General features: G+C 41.5%; 1 protein-coding gene across 8 annotated transcripts in view; it reads right to left on the reverse strand.

The window, feature by feature from the left end:
- Positions 1-18,862, reverse strand: part of FYN (FYN proto-oncogene, Src family tyrosine kinase) — a 150,194-nt gene that overhangs the window by 75,142 nt on the left and 56,190 nt on the right. For 7 of the 8 annotated variants that reach the window (XM_072855698.1, XM_072855697.1, XM_072855700.1 and 4 more), the window contains one exon: positions 14,001-14,071. The exons of the other annotated variant lie outside the window; for it this stretch is intronic. The gene's annotated coding sequence lies outside the window, so the exon portion shown is untranslated. The remainder of the gene's footprint in view (positions 1-14,000; positions 14,072-18,862) is intronic. 8 annotated transcript variants of the gene reach the window in all.

Below are 18,862 nucleotides of genomic sequence, written 5' to 3' on the forward strand. Positions count from 1 at the left end.
GGAGCCTGATGCCTTTAACACTGGTTTACTTAAACGTGTTGTGCCAAAGGGGTGCGTGGAGGGGCCTGAATAATTCAGGAAGTTCTTGAAAACAATGAGAGTGAAAATTTATTTTAGGCATCTAGGAACAGCCAGTTTCTCTCTGCTGAGGCATCCATAGCACTTTTAATCCATAATTTCCATTGTAGCCTGATAAAATTATGAGATGTTATTCCTGTCACATGCCCTTTCTGAAGACGCTGGGAGGGTGTGGGAGAAGGAAGAGAGCAAATTAGTTATCAGTCACCACTTGCCAAGAGTAGATTAAGCACTTGACTTATACATTCATGTATAAATGACTCAGGGGAGTTTCATGTATTAATTTTCTCCTAGCTGATACTTTTTTCCTCCTGTCCTACAGCCCTTGTTGTACTCGCTCACAACCCGCCTGCAGTGGACAAGTTGGAGAGTGGTAAACAGTTCTGGATTTTTCCCCTTTCACCATGAGATTTCATTTGGACTCCCTTTCCCAGACCTCAGAGCATGCCTGATTTCTGGGAGCAGAACAGAGAACAAGAACAGAGTTAATCTTTAGCGATGTGATAAAAATCACTCTCTCACACAGACAACTGGAGAAGGATTTCAAAAGAGCTGTTGTGCCAAGCACCTGATAGCAAAACCTGAAATTGAAGCCAACCCACACCTTCCTGCTCATAGACAAAGCTTGCTCATTTTCTCCCCAGCACTCCTTCTCTACTAATTATACCTGGAAATAAAATGTAAGTCACCACTGAACATACCCTCACACCAAAATGTGCTGTGCTTTGAAAGAGGTCACTATTTCCATAACAAAAATACAAGCGCTGCCGCATTACAAGTGGGGTCCCCTCATCTCTCTCTCTTTTTTTTTTTTTTTTAAATATAGTTAGTAAAGCACATTAAGCAAACATATTAGAGAGATGGGATAGGAGAACAGGACACATGGAGATTTGGTGGCTTTGGTGCAATCTAAGACATGGAGGAGCGGGCAGGTGAGCCAAGCAGCTGGGAAGGGAGGGGAGGAGGGGGCAGCAGGAGATGCAGAACGGGTTAGCAGCTTGCACTCTTAACGCCGGAGTGCCAGCTGGCAGCTACATGTTGCTGGTTGCATGTGGGCTGTGAATATAACAGAAGAGATGAGCCTTTAGGGGAGGAGCTGTCTGATAAATCATTAATGAATGAAAATATGAAGTAATCTGTCTGCCTAGGAGGCAGAATCGTCTAATGATGAGGATGGCGGACTAGGAAGCCGGAGATGAGGTTCCTATCTCACCCACAAGACTGCTGGCACGCCAGCTCCTCTTGCTGTGCTTAAGATACACCCACCTCCTGACATTGAAGGACTGCTTTCATAAAATCAACACAGAAACCCCATGATCTAGATGAAAACTTGATAATAAAATTTACAGCACCCTTTGTGAAAACTGCACCCTGGCTCCTCTTTTGTTGCGGGCAGCACACAAAGAAACAACATCCATTCTCAGAGACAGCCTTCCCTAAACCAGGAGTTTTCTCAAAGCCATAACAAAACCTAGTATGACCTTTTGCCAGCGCCAGTGGCATTTAATTTTAAATCGATTAACTACATACACAGTACTAATTACCCATGGGTATCTTTTAGCAATCAGACTATTGGTTGGAAATGTAAGGGTATGCCTGTGTGTGGACAGGGACACTCTGCTTTCTCTGTGCTCTCCGAAATGAAGAAGAAAAAGCTAGAGAAATGATGTTGAAAGGTACATTTGTGTTTATGGGGATAGCTGCAGGGGCACCAGACACAGGCAGTCGGAAAGCGATGAGGTTGTCAGGGGAAGGGGCAGGAGGTTACGCGGTTTGTTCTGCACAAAGACCTCGCAGGATGTGTCATGCAGCACAAAATCAATACAGACCCTGCATGAAAAAGTAATTGTCAGTTTTGTACAATTCTCAGGCTTATTTGGAAAGATCCTCACAAAGGTGATTCCCGATTTGTGTGAAATCTTTAACTGTGCTCTCTTTCCTCTGTCTTAAAACCTCTGAATGTTCAAGGATTAAAATAGTTTTAAAATAAATACCTAAGAAAGACATGGCACAAATCAAGTGAATCCATCTAATGTTGGCACATTTGTGGGTTAAGAGATGCAAGTGCTTTATCAATCAGTGTACTTAAAAATCATGATTTTCCAGAGTGAACGATGCGTAGACTGCAGCAGAAACCATAAATAGAAGACACGTATGGCCATGACAGAGCCTATGTATATAGAAACTTAACCAAGCACCTGAGCAGATCTGTTTTAACTGTGTAGCTATTTGCGGTGCTGAAGTCCAGTTTAATTATCCTGCCAAACCTCGCTGAGCCACAACAAGGTTATTACTGTTTACCAAAGGACCTGCTCAGGCAATTTTACAAGGAAATTGTCTGTGCCTAATCTAATTGCTAAGAAGTAGCTAAAATTACGTTAGACCTGGAAAGACCATCAAAGAAGCAAGAAGCTCCAAAAGGTTCAAGAAGCTTCACGAGGCTGTTCCTGTAAATCACAGCAGCGGCGATTTGAGGATGAGCTCCCTGGAGAGGCTCCAAGTCACAGCCAGACACTGTTTTCCACCCGCAACAAACATAATGCAGGTGAGAGGACTTACAGCGCACAAAAGTATGATTTCTCACATACATAAGCCTTCTACTGGTTACTGAATACATTTACATAATAAGTGGGGTTTGTAAATTATCCACTGATGATGTCATACAGATTTAAATAATCTGCAGCGTCAGTCTCTGCTATTTGCAAGCCGTATCTGACACTTTAACAGCATTTGCAAAAGATTTAACTGGGCTCCCTTGAAGAATCCTATTTTTCAAGCTTTTGTTTAATCATAGGATGAGCAACATCTATACAATTTAACTAATGGATTGGGATGGCTTAGATGTTTCCAGACCCTTGCAGGAAAACAGTACACAACATCAGAAGGAATTACTTCTGTAAATTACAGAAAGGTTAATTGGAGACTGCTGGACACGTTAAGCTACAGTCAAGCTTGTTAACACAGTGAACGTACAGCACTACCTGCCAAATAACCACAGAAGTACCTTTGGTGAGTCACTTGCTAGTTTATGTCTTGCCAAACTGACCAAGAACAGATTTCTGCCAGCGCTGTTACCAACAGCTACTTCGACACGTTGTGTGGACTGCCATGATTTCAACTGGCGTACCGCCTACTATTTTGCTCATGTGTTCTGGGTTGAAAAAAAAGAAAGAAAGAAAAAAGCTCCCTTCACACTCCACTGACATAGATGAGCCTAGGACAGATGACCTGGATTCAAACTGGTTAAATACAACAAAGGGCAAGTCACGAGCAAACAAAGCAAGCTCCAAGGGGATTTCTCTCAGACTTTCACAGTTTTCTGGTGCTTCAACCAACCCTGCCTTGCAGAGCATATTAAATTTGCTGCTCTCCCTGTCCAATATCATTAGAGAACTGTCTGTCAAAGAACAGATTTCTACCAGAGCTGGTTATCAACATGAAGAAACTATACAACTAATTGTCAGCTGTGCCTAGGGTGTCTTCCTCCTCCACCATGGAACTGAAAAGATTTTTTTTTTTTTTTAATTACTCCCCCCCCCCCCATTTTCTTGCTTTAAATAAGGAAAGTTCTTGTCTGGGTGACAAATAGAAGCATCTCCAACCCAGAAGAGCCTAGAGCTACACCTTAAAGCTCCTGGAATTTATCCCAGATGCAAGAGATCCAAAAGAAAAAGAAGACAGCAAGACATTGATTATATTCATGGGTAGCTTCTAAAAGAATTATATTCTGGGAAAAAAAATACCATGAGAATTGCTGGTTACAAGCAGCAGCAATAATTTGACATAAAAATTATCGACACAGCAGCACTCTTACAACTCCTGCTGAAGCAGGATGGTGGTCTGGAGTGGTACTGGTATCTCATAGTGTTGAGGAAGAATTTTCTTAGAGAAGAAGAGGTGGTTAAAAGTCACGGCTTAGGAATTTTTTTTTTTCTTTAATCACAAGTACAGCTAGGGTACAACTAGGGTGCTAGAAGTACAACTAGAAGTACAACTGCTTTAATACAGCAATAAAAACTTTTGATGTTAAGCAACAGAAATACTTAATACAGCCATTAGAAGTCCCCTGCAATACACATGACTTTCAATGATGTCTCAAATATATGCCTTAAAGGAAAAACATAATTTTTGTTTGATTTCTGGAAATTTAAAGGTGCTGTAAAATGGGTCTTGCAACACAAGAGTAACAGGTCTGTGTTTCCCACAAAATTTAAAACTCAGGTCTCACATACATTCACCCAAATCACACAAGCATAAAAGCATGGGTAAAAGGAGATGCAAGTTTGGGGAACTAAACTGGATGGGAAAAGCAAAGTAACAAAAACGATGAGTGTGAGTTCTTCCCAAAGACCCCCAGCTGTGCACAGCAAGTAGCTCGAGTGCTTTGGTCTCTGCCTGGAAACAGAGCTCCTTTCTCAGAGCTCTGCCCAACATCCACCTTCTGAAATGTCTTCAAGGTGGGCTGCTTTCTGTGTACTATGCAACACACAGCCCTTTTGCATGCTGCTGCAAGGGATACTAGGTGAAGGGTGCTACATCTTTTACTGAGCACGAGCCACGTGAAAGTGCTCCGAGCAAGACGGGAGCCACAGTTAGGTGCAAGATTCGCTATTGTTGATAATAGTCAATGGCATATTCCACACGCATGACCAGACAAGTTTCTCCAAATAACTGTTTCTGGATAACATCTACACCACATGCAGAGGATGACACACACGTGGAGGGCACATGCCGCACTAACACAGAAAAGATGAATACTTTAGTATCAACATGCAAGAATTCTGCTTCACACTAGCAATGCAGCTTGCGTCTTCGGCATGCTCTTACTTCGTCGGGGTGAGCAAAAGGCTGCTGCAAGCAGCCCCTTGATTCAACACAAGCTTTTCTTCTGCTTTGTCAGCTTTGAATAGTGCTTGCTCTCTCTCTCATCTGAAACACTTGGCTTATAAACAGTCTAATCCAAAAAAGAAAACGAAGATATATACTGTCATTTACAACTGTTCATGCTAATCCCCCAACATCATCTAATGACACACAGGAAAGCTGATGGTTAGACTCAAATTAAGCCTCCCTGTGTCATTAGAGTCAGTTAGAGGGCAAAACTCAAGAGCAAAACATTTTAAAAAGCAAATGGAATGATCTTGGGCTCCTGCAAAGGCATTTAGCAGACACCAAAATGGTCATAGAGAATATCTTAAAAATAAGACTGTGGATGTTGCATAGTCTTCCCAGCCAAAAAATATGCCACTTCACTCAAATACAGATTTTTTTTTTCTCTGTGTTTTGACACATTTGGCATAATCACCATGGTAGAAAACAATGAGAAGTCTACAGCATCTCTCAGCTGTCAGTCTCTATGTTTTCTATATGTCTACAGATGTATTTGGAGATATCCTGCTCTATAGATAGAGCAGAATTTCATGTAATGGATCTTCCATCAGCTTCTGTCTTACAAGAATAAAGACACGTAGTTGCCTAAATATTTCTCATCCAAGTATGTAAATGGAAAGAAATGGGGGGAAAAGGGGATTATGTCTGATAGTAAATGGCATACAGAGACAGACTAATACCCTAATATTGCAGAATTAGCAGAGGGGGGGAAAAATGGACAACTACCCCTAAGCGTCCAACCAACACATACCATAGCAAAATGAGGACTTTCCTAAACTGATTATTCAGTCCAATTACACCTAACTAGACGCAGAATCCATCAAAGCAATGGGTGCTGGTGCACCGATGCAACCACTAGCTTTAAGCATACTGTACTATAATTTGGTGTAAATTCCCACTGAAAAAAAGACAAACTTTAAACTTTTAATAAGCAGCAAAAGAGGACAAGAAATGACCTGAACTCCTGTTTCCAAAGTGTGCAGTGGAAGTTTCTTTCCACAGAGTCTTCTTCCTAACTAGCATCTTAACTGCATGAATGGGAAGGTTTGTTAACCAGGGACCAAAGTAGTTAACATTTCAGATCACATCTAAGACCCACACATATTTTTTAACTAATAATTTTACAAAGAATCTAAAAAGTCTCATGCTATTTCTATTTTTACCCTTCTGCCTGTAAAGCTACTTGCTTCAGTTATCATGATTTTTGCACAAAATAAAATACAAGGTAAGAAATGCAGTTTGATTTAAAAAAAAGCAAAACTTATGTCAGTAAATCAATATGGTCTGAAAGGTTGTTACAGGATTAGATACCACCTTGTAAGACTAGAAAGGCAGGATTCTTGGCACTCAGCACAGCATTCAAAACCCTAGCAGAGTGAGCTAGTAGATTTTATATTTCTCACTACTGCTGTGCATGACATGATCAAGTATGCCTACAACCTTCAAGGCTTTTCAAACTTTTGCCAGAGGGAAAATTTCAAAGCAGACTTCTCCCTGTCTCGTAATACTAAACGGGCTGGGCAGGAATGACATTTACACAGTTGGATCTTTTATTATTTTATCTTCCCTAAAAACAATAGGAGCAATACGACTTGCTATATTAGATATATTCCTGTAGGTGGGCAGAGAACAGGTATAAAGGTCACAAGGACAAAACACTATTAGAAGGCTGTATAAACCTCTGTTAGCTCTGAGGTTTTCAGGGTGATACCTACAGCATGAACACAAACATCTCATGAATTTATGCTCACTAGATATTTTCTAAAAATAGCCTGATTTTTATATCAGTGATTTCCCTGATAATGTGTCTTGGGAAGAGCTGACTCTCCCAGACCAGTGGAGGCTGTGTGGGACCCCTTGGAGCCCATGAATGCTGCTCACTGTTGCTAGCAGGGCTGCTGCGGGACGATGCGGAGCACTCCCCAGCAAAGCCTTCCACCTCACCTGATGGAGAATGACACGTCAAGCAGGAATCTCCCCCATCACTGAGCGCTGTTCTTCAAGATCCACCCATCTTCATTTTTATTTTGAAATGGGTATTGTGACACAGCACTGCAGGCATTCTCAAAACATGCACTAACTCATGATCTCCACACCAGCTTCTTCAGTTTCTCTTCTTGGTTTTTCTGGATTGCTTCCCAGGCTTTCTTTTATCTTTGAGCTTAGCAAACTGATTAATATAGATAACTCAATGTCCAAAAATATTCAGCTTTGGTAACTGCAATGAGATCTCTCCTCTTCTTCATGCTCCTTTATATGCAGTTTCATTATGTTCGTGCCAGATGAGCATTTAAGCGAGAGGGAGATGTAATGAGAGATGAAGAACTACAGCAATGTGCTTATGCTATGAGGTGGAAACAGACGCTTGTGCCTAGAGATCCATACCAAACTCTTATTGAAGAGATAACTTGCCTATATGCAAAGTATTTAGTGCCCAACATAAAGTTTTGCAAAAGGCACAGAGAAATCTCATAAACAAATCCCATAATAATTAAATCTTCTTGATACCGCAGCATCCTGTATCACACACACATGCATTCTGTCTTCCATTTAGTTTCAGCAACCTCCACTGTGCTTGGCTGATAAAATAATCTCCCAAATGATTGTAGCTCTGAAATCTATTAAATCCATGAAGTATTGATGAGGCAGAATTAATGTCAAGAGAATTACATTAACTGCTCCCCTCCCCCTGTATGTTATAAAAGAAACTCTCTAGAAGTAAAGCGGCACCGTGGCTGTACTACAAAATACAGCACGCTCAAGTCAGGAAAATCTACATCTGCCCACACACCTTAAATTCTACCTATAGATGTATTTATCACTACAACACTAAAAGTCTTATCCACAGACACAGCCTTATCTGATGCCCAGAAATCATGCTCTCTATTCCTTTTAATCTCGGGTACGGTCCATGTCTTACACACAGCGCATCATGCAAACCAGGCAGCGGGTCAGAGCCCTGCCTCTCTGCGGTGTTCCTCGCTCCCTGTGCTTTGGGGCTCATTAGCTGTGGGTTGAGAGCATTACCTACTACCTCCTAAGACCCTGTTGCTGCCTGATTATAAACTTGGCACCAACAGTCCCAAGTTTGGCAATATTCTCCATGCTGGATGTTTGCTGGGAGATTTTTTTTTAACTTGCTTTGTTGCTGTTTTGGATTTTGGCATGACTTCAGCCAAAATTTTTCAAGCTAATTCTGAAAAAAAGCATGGGAAACGAGTGATTTGTTCATGTTAAAAGCTTCTGGTCACCCTCTGAACAGCTCGAGAGGTTTTGTGATTCGGACCATAAACTTGCAAGGCGTCAAGGCAAAATCTTTGTATTTCGACCTCTGCAGAAAACTCTCAAACATGACTAAATTACTAACCTCTGAAAAAATAAATCTCCATTGGCATGAGCTCACTAAGGAGGTGATGCTTCCTAGCAACTGAATTCCCTGGAGATCCCACCTACAATGCCCCAGGATCCTGCTACCAGTAGGGTGGGACCTGCCTGCTCCAAGCTGCACTTACACTTTAATATTAAATAATCAGAGCTAGATGTGAAACCAGGTGCAAGGCTGTTCCGAATCTAAATCTGAACGCATGACGGGTTGGATGGTAGTGGCCCCTGCAGTATATTACATACAGGTTTTTATTCAGTCCTCTAGAAGGGAGGAAGGGAACAGAAGGTATGAGAACATGCCAGTGTGACAGAACAGGAGTTTTTGTATCAACTGCACAGTGACAAAAATACCCTGATGCACATATAGAAAAGAGCAAAGTTGATGTAACACTCCGTAAAGCAACATCTGAATTTTCAAATTTAATGCTTTTCTTTTAACAGAGCACTTGGAGGGCTTGTTATCTAGATTTAAAAAAACAACCAATTTACCACTTGCAAAATCCTATCATGGATCTTCAACCTGCTGTAACATCATGATCCACTGCAAACATCTCTGCCACTCAGAGAGCTAAGCAAGCTGGGAGGTACAGCTGCATGTAGTGCTCTGCTCCATCTGCTGTCTTAACTGTCCTTCCCTATTTCTTCTCAGTGGCTACAGCAAAAGGGACATCCAGATGGATGGCCCACACACCAGCTCTTTTGCTGAGCAATTCAAACAATTGGATCACTTCAACTTCAGGGGGAAAAAAAAGAGAAAAAAAAAAAAAAAGGGCGCTAAACTAAAGGGATTACCAGTGAGATGTAGAAAAACATTTGCGAAAACAACAGAGACACAAAGACACCTTCTGCAGGAGACTGGAACATAACCTCCCTGTGTAGGGTTATCTGATTTAATAAATTGGACACAAGTATGACAATGCTTTACATCTCTTAAGAGAGCAGACTAAATCCAACCTGGTCGGGGCTGGAGACATGCAGTTCTGGGCAGGGGACAAGCCCCATTCCTTAGAAGTCTTATGGACCAGATTTAACATTTACCGCACCAGTGGCACTAACATACACATCTTTTGCACAGACTAGACTGGAAGAAAAGAAACAGATTAAAATCGAAGGAATTACAAGCATAGCATAGCAAACCTTGGTAAACCCCAAGATATTTTAAAATGCTCAAGCATTTACACACACTTTCCTTCCTAAGGATGCATGATAATCTTCAGCCCATAGAAAGAGATAATGAAGATGATACGCAACAGAAGCACATTATGAGGTGCATCACTGCCCAAATTAATGACTCTGGAAACTGAAAAGCTACTAGAAATAGGACCAAAATGCACCAGGTCAGCCCTAATTACAGAGAACAGCTAATGATTCTGGCAAAGCCTCTGTGGGCATTGTAGAATACAGGTAATAAAGCAAAAGCTACAGTGGGTTATTTTTGCAGTGAGAGCGCACATTCCAGGCTCTTTGCAGATAATGCATAGTTGCTCTATAATACTTTACATCAGAAACTTGACATAAGAAGAAGAATCACCAAGAGAAATTCAATAGCATTTTTGGTAGACATCAAGGTTGTAAATAATTGTATCACACAAATAGAACACCCAGGAATGCACAGGGCATCACAATCTTTCTAAAGGCAAACAAAGTTAATACACATAAAGATAATCTGTTTTTATATAATTTCTAAAAATCAAAGCAGGCACTGCCTGCTAAATTTTCATTTGTTTAAAATAAAGAGAGAAGAAAAATGTGACTGTCCTTAATGGGAAAAAACCCAAAACAAAACACCAGATGAGTTCTTAGCAGCTGAAATCAAAATTTTCCACGATATAGCTGAGCAAGTAGGAATAACTGAAACCATTGTTTAAGATGTGCAGTTGCTTCTAATCTACAGAGAAGTGTGCGGATAGGAGCACAGCATCTCAGATTTCAGCTGAAACAAGAAAAAGCCCCAAACTTGGGGAGGTACCCCTGCCTAAATTCAGAGTGAAAGGAGCAGTGGACTTCCAGGCCCTGAGGTATACGTTCAGCTTCAAGGCCTGTGTTTGAAGCATTCACAGCTTTCCTGGGAAGAGGAAATCTATAGGATAAGGATTAGCACACAGTGGCACACTTGGCGCAGGAAGATGCAGGTCAGGTTTATGATACAGCAGCCCCTCTATTCACTTCACAGCTTGATCCTCCTCTGATCTTGATGGCTGTAACCAACTACAGGGTCTAGACGGACAGGGACAGAACACCATACCATACAGCATAAGTCATGCTTAGAAATATAAAAAACTCTTATGAAAGGCAAGAGTTTCAAGGGGAGTCTGGGCTGACAAAGAGCAGTCTGACTAGGGAAAAAAAAGTGAAACACAGATCACCCCAAGGTTTTCTGTCCTATGTCAGCCATGCTTCTTGGGACTCCTTGCAGTTGTGTAAGTATTTGATGTGGAGGGATGGCCATTCCATGACTGCCTGCTGACTGCTGTGCTCAACGCAAGACAGGTCAAACCTGTAGCACCATGCAAATATCTGCTCTGACATCCACAAGGCTGCTTTACAGAAATCTCATCAAAAGAGGTCTCTTCTCGCACTGCTCAGAAATATATCATCAGCTTAGCTGATGGAGTTTTAAATTCAGCCAAGATTTCCCTGCCAGCATTCAAGTATACTTCTCTAATCAGCTTCTAAAACCACTATGAATTTTTGATCTGGAGGCTGCATGACCTTTTCTAGGACTTTGATACAAGATGAATAAATAACCTCTGAGCCTCTGAGCTCAGCTGCTACGTCAAGATAAATTCAAAACGTTCTCTTGATGTCCAGCCCTTCTTGGATTCAGTGGGTTAGGGACAGAGACCAGGCAAAACTGTTTCCTTGTCTTATATGTTTTGTAATTATTTTTAAACTCTCTGGGAATGTGGAATGCCCTGGGCAAACCTACAGTGGGGTCAGAGATATTTCAGAGATCCTTACAGATGAGAAACTCAAGGTTCCTAATTATTCTACCTCAAAATAAGATTTTGCAAACCGATTGAAGTGGGAAGAGGGGAAGGAACAGCTGTGAAAACAAGCAAAATTTGCAGTCTGTTTACATATTATAATAGCTTCGGGAAAACAATATTAAATTCTAGGACAAAATCCTGGAGCATGGAGTGGTACAAACCCATCTCCAGACTGGCTAGAAGAAATTCCAGGATGTTTACAATCCAGCAGTGAGAAGTATCTCTTTTCATTGGCTTATATCTCTAAGCAACTCAGGAAAACAGGAAGTTTTCAGGACCATCAATTTGTCAGCTAACCTTCTCCCGAGTTTTGAGATTTAACCAAGTCAAGCAGCCATGCTCTGCAAGTCTGAACGAGAACTATAGGTTGAGAAACATCGCGGAAGTAGAACCTCTGTGAACCAGATTGTGGGTTTTTTTTCTCCCCGCTAACAAGTCTACTGCATCTGTGTGACACCACATTTCCTTGGAGCCACAAGAAGCAGCTTCCCTCATTTTGGGGTCTTCTACAAGACTCCTCTCTCACAGGCAGAGAAGATGCAAAGTCCACACTGATTAACAGTGAGCAACAACCACGAGAAGCAACAAGGAAGCCCTTTTCACTCTGAGGATGGTCAGACATGGGAATAGGTGCCCAGAGAGGCTGTAGAGTTTCCAGCCTTGGCATCCGGTTGAATTTTGAAAATCAAGACCTGAGTAACCTGCCCTAATAGGACCTGTTTCAAGTCAGGGTTTGGACAAGATGACATCTGGCAGTTACTTCCAACCAAAATTACTCTGTGATTCTAAGAAACACGCTGCTTCTGTCTCTTTCCTCTTGCTGCTCTTGAACTACGCTCTTTTATTATGGCCAGCCATGGAGACTAGCCTGGTCTCAGCCGATGCATCTTTGAAGGGAAATTAAAACACAACAATCTGACTACCAGGTCTACTGATAAACTTTTTTTCCTTGGTGTTACACGGCATCACTATTTCTGAATTATGACTCTAATACTTGACTTGTGAGCACCATAGCTTTGTCACACCCCACACAAATATCAGCCAATCTGTAAGGACACCGGACAACTTTTAGGATCAAAGTATCATTACTACCACCAAAAAGAGAACTAGATATAGATACTATCTTCTTTTGCAGTAGCAGAAGTCAGCACAAAATCTCATGGACTAATGAGCTCATGCTGCTGGTCTGTGGCTCTTCTTTGGCCCCACAACTAAATTCTAGTTAAATAATTGTTGTTCGTGTGTCACAGTATATGGATATAGGTGCAAGCTTACAACATGCCCAATTGTCAGAAAAGCCAAACTGTAGAGAGAAAATTGCTTAAAAGAATGAGCTACAGTAGGGTTTACCCAGGTACCCATTGTACAGGACTTTTCGTGCATTTGGCCAACTTCTTTGTAAAATTCTGATCTTGGTTGTCTTATCTTTTCTTATCTTTAAGACTATACATTCTGCAGAAGGCTAAATGATCTGCATTTAAACATCTGCTAGCTAATCCCGATCTTTCTGTATGATGTAACAACATCTGGGTTTTTTAAATGGCAGAAAAGAACAAGTGTTCTCACAGAGCCAGTCTTTGATTTTCAGTTTTCTACCCTGCAGGCTATCTGACTCTGAAGTCTTCTGCCAGTGGAGAATAAGCCAGTTTTCATCTGCAATCTGCACATGCTGGCTGAAGAAAAAAATACCAGTCCAATACCCTGCTCAGCCAAGGGAAAGAAGTGACACAATCTTCTACCGGCTTTTTTTTCCCCAAGGGTGATGGTGATCGATTGGCACCAGCCAGAACTGTATATATTGACAGTCTCCAAAAGGGAAAAGCAAGATGAGCCTACAAACTGCTCCAGATCTGCTGCTTTGTTGCAGGTTGGAAGAGTTTTCTCAGGATTACTTCCCTCCAGTTGGCGCATGTCACTAATTACCTCCCGTTCTTCTCTGCCTTCTTCTCCTCACAGCAAGGCAGCTCAGCAGCACAGACACATCACACATGAGATGCCATATTCCCATAGTGCCTGTGGGACCAGAAGTCTGGAGGAAGCTGGTGCCTCTGGAAGTACTGCATACAGAACAGCCAGAGAAGCAGCAAAGCTTGTCACGTGGGACGGAAAGGAGGAATAGGAAAACGGGTATAGCACACAGAAGCATTAACTACCTCCTTATCTCTCAGGCGTAAGCAAATCATCCTAGCTCCATGCTGCAGGTGTGCCAGTCAGACATTCTGGGAGTGGATGGAAAGATTTCAGAATGACTGGACACCCCCACCACTTTGGGAGGTATGTGCTCCCTCTACGTTATTTTTGCTCCTGATTTTTTATACCACTAGCATGCTTTTTTGTTCCCCTTGTTTTTAAATTAGGCCTTTGTGTTTCTTCTACTCTAGGTTTTAGTTCAACCACTCTTCAGCAGAATGTAACAGCTACAAACACAATAAGCAGATGCCACTGGAGCAAATGAAACTATACTCCTCGCCTCGAGGCCCAGCATGCTGCTTTCTGTCAATGCTTCTCATACTGCGGGTCTCCATACCAGAGGAAGAAAACCACATATAATCAACTATGTCTCTGTATTTCCCATCAGCTAAAAAAATTTAAAAAGCTCAACCAATCTTTCTGAAATTCTCATTGAAAACCAAAATTGATCAAGACAGCACCACTTACCAGAATTTCCCCCCCAAACAGAGCAAGTTTACATTCACCACATTTCCTCAAAAATGGCTCGAAAACATGCCCTGTAAAATAAGAGAGAAAGGGAAAGAAAAAATTAGTGACTGGAATACCACAAATTACGTTACACTTCTTTCTTACTCTGATAGCATTTATCACCAAACTTCCACCATTTTTCCTGTTTTAGGGAAGGAGGTAATTGGATTCGAACCTTCACAACTGATTATTAAATTCCACCAGTATTATGCAAAATATTAAAAAAATTGGAGGACTCCCTCAGACTGCTCAGACACATCACTGTCACTGACACGACAGCTATTCAGACTTCAGAGGGATGAGGCCAACAACATGGAACGCACAGCAGCATACAGCAAGTATGCCAATTATTTTAGATCCAGCCCTAAAAAAATTGGCCAACCCAGTATCTCTTAGTGATTTTGCTTTAACAAATTGGTTTTGAAATATGATGCACGTAAGTCTCTCGACAGCCTCCTCGTTTGAAAACTACACAAAGAAGAAAAAAGGGGTTGTGCCACACTACATTTTCAGACTATATTAATTACTCAGCATTCTATAGAAGAACAAAGAGGGAGAACAAATAAGTCAACGCAATATCCAGTTCGACACACGCTAGGGCCAGTTTGAAGAAGATGGAAGGCAGAAGTGACAAATGCCATCATTTTGCCAGCCCTGAGTAAATTTCAAGTGACAGCTACTCCTTATTTTTCCTTGAGGTGAAATCTTTGAAAGAACAACTCACAGAGCACAGAATAAAAATGATGTTAAAACCTGTAGTTTGTAAACTCCTAGAAGATGGAGGAGCTATGATTCTGCTGGTGTTCAGGTTTGGGAGAGGTAACCATACAGCAAGCAGAGAAGAACACACGTTTCAGTGCCCAGGTGTCCACACCAGTGAAACCAGACTGAATCTGAACTGCTTTAAACTCCCGTTTCCCCCCCAAGTACATGGCTGAATTTTCCACGAGAGAGGCATCTGTGAAATTACTGCTGGATGAGTAACTTTACAGCTATACACAGATGACTTGGAGCACCACATTATTGATCGCGGAAACCTGCCTCAGCTGCAGAAGCAGCTGATCTTTGCACCAGCACCTCTCCTGAAGGATGCTGTAGGGGGAAGGAAGGGGGGATGACAAATTAGGTCAAATTACTTTTACTGGTCATCGTTACATGAAAAGTAGCTAAGAAAATAACATTTCTATTAAGGAATAACCAAATAAATCTTCCTTAAAACATGGCAACTGGATTACACTGCTCTAAATCCCAATTAGCAAGCAGACCTCTGATGTCATAAGGCTGAGACTTCATTTTGGGTGGAGAGTTCAAGGCACGGAGAGAAGAAAAAAAAAAAGAATCATTACAAATCAGAAGAGGCTGTTGTGAAAGATTTTAGGAACAGACGTTTTTAATCACAAAACTACAAACCAAAGCATCTTCTTCTCTGCTTGCTTTCTTTGTTTAGCAGTTGAGAAAAAACCTGGGCATATCAAGGAATAAAGAAAAAAACCCAACACCTCCTCCTCCCCCAACACCTTTTGTACAGCTTGGCAGAATTTGTGAAAACACTGAAAAAAAGATGGGTCTTAACTGCTTTGCTCAAAGTTGGGGAAGGTGGTTATTATTCCAGTGCCATCCATTTCCCTCCCTAGCTGCCAGGCATTTGGCTTGGAAAGAAAAAATCAAGTCTAGAAGCTCTACTTCTGCCTCCAAACTAATTGGATAACATCTGCATGCAGAAAAGTTAGGAGCTTAAGAGACGAGCCAGGTCTGAAACAATGCAATAGCACCTCAACTCCGGATTAGCTCATTATTTTCTTCTACACCAAGAAACTGATTTAATAATTTCCCCAGAGAAGTGACAAATAAGGGAAACTCTGTACTCCATGCTGCCGGTCCCATGAATACTTGAAAGACAGGGGCCAGCACCACTGCCAAAAGGGGCTGATCCCCCCCCCGGCACTGGAATGGAGCTTCTGGATGTGGCCCCAGCAGCGCTCCCATCCTCCCTCCCTGACCCCAGCACAAATGTCTGTGCAGCAAATGGGGCTGGGGGAGCAACCGGGATTAAAATGAATTATTTAGCCCAGTTTCCAAAGTAACGGGGGGGGGGAGCCTGTGCTGGCACTAGGGAAAAAGGGAGGAAAGGATGGACAGGCAGATGTAGGATTTGGGGAATGGCACGTCCACTTATTTGGCTGCAGTGCTAGTTTCAACCAAGAGTAAAACTCCACTGTTATGGTACTCGATTGCAGGCAGCTGCCTTAATACATCCTAAAGGAGTCTAGTCCAAGCCCTCCATTGAGAAGCCATATGACAAAAACTAGCAAGAGGGCTAGGTAAAAGGGTGTCTAGTTAAATCTGAAGCAGAGACACAATTTACCATGTCTCTAGCCTTGGAAGATCTTTTGAACTTTGGGGGTGGCAGGTGGAAAGCTTGAAACTTTTCCAGGGGATGCTTTTTGCTTGATTTTAGAAGCTGATGTAAAATGTGCCCTGTCTCTCTGGCTACAAAGGAGATGAGGTATTTGGGGGTAGAGTGGGGCAGGGAGGGAGAAGGGAAGGGAACATTTTTTGCTGCATAATTGGGGGCGAGTGCTGGACGTGGCTTGCAGAGAAAACCAAAGATTATTCACTCTTTCTTTGTATTCAGTCTGGGGTCCGTACAGAACTCTGGTTTAGCCTTAATGATTTTCATTCTACCTAAGCATGTAGGAGGAATATTCCTTTTTCTTGAAGGCGTTGAATAATGTTACTTATCTCCAAATTCTGACCAGCACTTTTCAGAAAAGCTTTGCTGACTTTGGAGAGCACAGCATAGGAAATGCAAATTAAATTAATATAGGCTTTGAGGCACACCAATTTTGGCTTCTTTTGCAATTAGTATAATAAATAGATGAGGTGACAAAAGGTTTGTCTGACCAGAATTACTAATGGAAGAGAGCTTGTCTTCCCAAGTGCCTGTGCTTGGGAAAAATGAAAACCTGGAGGTAGCCATCTGACTATTCAGTGAAAGGTGCACTTGTTTTGGATAAGTCAATTTTCACAAATAGTTCTTTTAACAGAAGGCATTTACCATAAAAGGTTTTGATTTGCTTCTGTTATGAAGAGTTAGCTATAACTTTACAACGGTATACCCTGATATCGAACAGGCTGCTGGCACCAACTGAATGGCATATAGTAAAAGTTTAAGTTTATTTGTTACCCCAGCCAGGGGAAGAGTGGGGAAGGAAGTGGAGAAGTTGCAGACAAAGGAAAAGTGTTGAGAATTAAAACCTTTTCTGAAAAAATTTACATTGAACTCCCCTTCTGCTTGCCATCTAAAATTGAATACAGAATGAGGATGTTTTAGAGTACAATCAATTGAATAGTATTAGATTTAAGCAACATCAGCTTCCCATAAGGAGCTGCGACTTGCTACCCATCCCAGACCAAAACATTTACAACAGGGTCACCCCAAACTGTGAGACATACATCACTGCCAATATGGAAGCGGTGTCCAAATGAAACCTGTCCAAGCATCTCCTGAATGGTAAGACATAGTAAGATACTTAGCACACCAACACACATGAAAAGTTGCTCTGAAGCTCAGAAAGACTTGATTTGAAACTTTAAAGAAAAACAAAACACTCCTGGGAGACAATCAGGCTTATTATCTGCTACGAACAGTCTTTTCCTGTAAGCAGGACCAGCTTCAACAAATTAGAATTTTTTACCAAAAAAACATACCCCCCTCAGTGTTGCACATACACCAGCAGTGTTTTTATGTAGCCTTGTGTAAAAATTACTTTCTTTTTGTAAAGAAAAAAGTATTTTGTGAAACTGAATGTGGTGAGTAGCATAACCACACGTCATTCACGTGTTCGGTTTCATGACATTGCCTGCTTCATGAGACAACCCCTGCTTATTCTCATCAGCTTCCAGATACATTTTTGTCAGTTTATGCTGGGATCAGAATTCAGTTTATTACCACCGGCAAAAGATAAATCACTGTCAGGAGATATAGTAACTACTATTTTTTCAAACCTGCGCTCCCAAATCCATTAACATCCACCAACTTCAAGGATCTTTGGACCAAGTCCACTGTGAACAATCCTAGACAAGAACTCACAAAACCCCTTTATTTTTCATAAAAGCAAAAATTGTTCGGTGACAATTTACCCACCATTTGAAACAGATAAAAACATGATTTAAGGCATAAAACCAGTTACATGGAGGATTCTGGTCTGGTATATGTTGCAGTTGTTGCAGTTCATGTGAGCTTCACCCAGCTGGAGGAAGAGGCTGGCTGAAGTCATAAGCGGTCTTAAATACTTTTCAAATGCTAGTAGATGCAATTCAGTTTACGATACTCAAACACAGAAGAAAATCTACATAATGATAAGCATCTGTCAGTTTTCTATTAGTAACATGCTTCTGCTGCTGTTTTTTCAAACCTCAAGTAGAAGCAGGCATCCTGGGTTCTTGGGCTGCTATTTTACTTGGCAAAAATTGGGAAGAAGGAGGTTTTCAGGTTGGAGAACAGTTTACAAATGAACATATCTGGGTCAGGATGTATAACCTGTTTGTAGAGAAAGTGTCGGTTAGTCTGCAGAGCAATAGCCTTCCTTTTTCATATGTTCTAATGTAATTCATGCTTATTTTACAACACATCATATTAGATGGATTTTTGGGCCATGAATTAGTCCAGAAAGTATTTTTCAGTAGTAGGTTACTATGGCCCTACAGTAACAGTCTTGAGTCACCCTTTTTAGACAGGTTGAGGACTCTGTTATCTGGGAGGCTGCTGACACTGGTGTTTGAACAAATGTATGGAGGCGTGCATGTTCAGTTTTGCC

This window comes from Ciconia boyciana, chromosome 3 (assembly GCF_034638445.1).
Source record: "Ciconia boyciana chromosome 3, ASM3463844v1, whole genome shotgun sequence".
NCBI classification, from domain to species: domain Eukaryota; kingdom Metazoa; phylum Chordata; class Aves; order Ciconiiformes; family Ciconiidae; genus Ciconia; species Ciconia boyciana.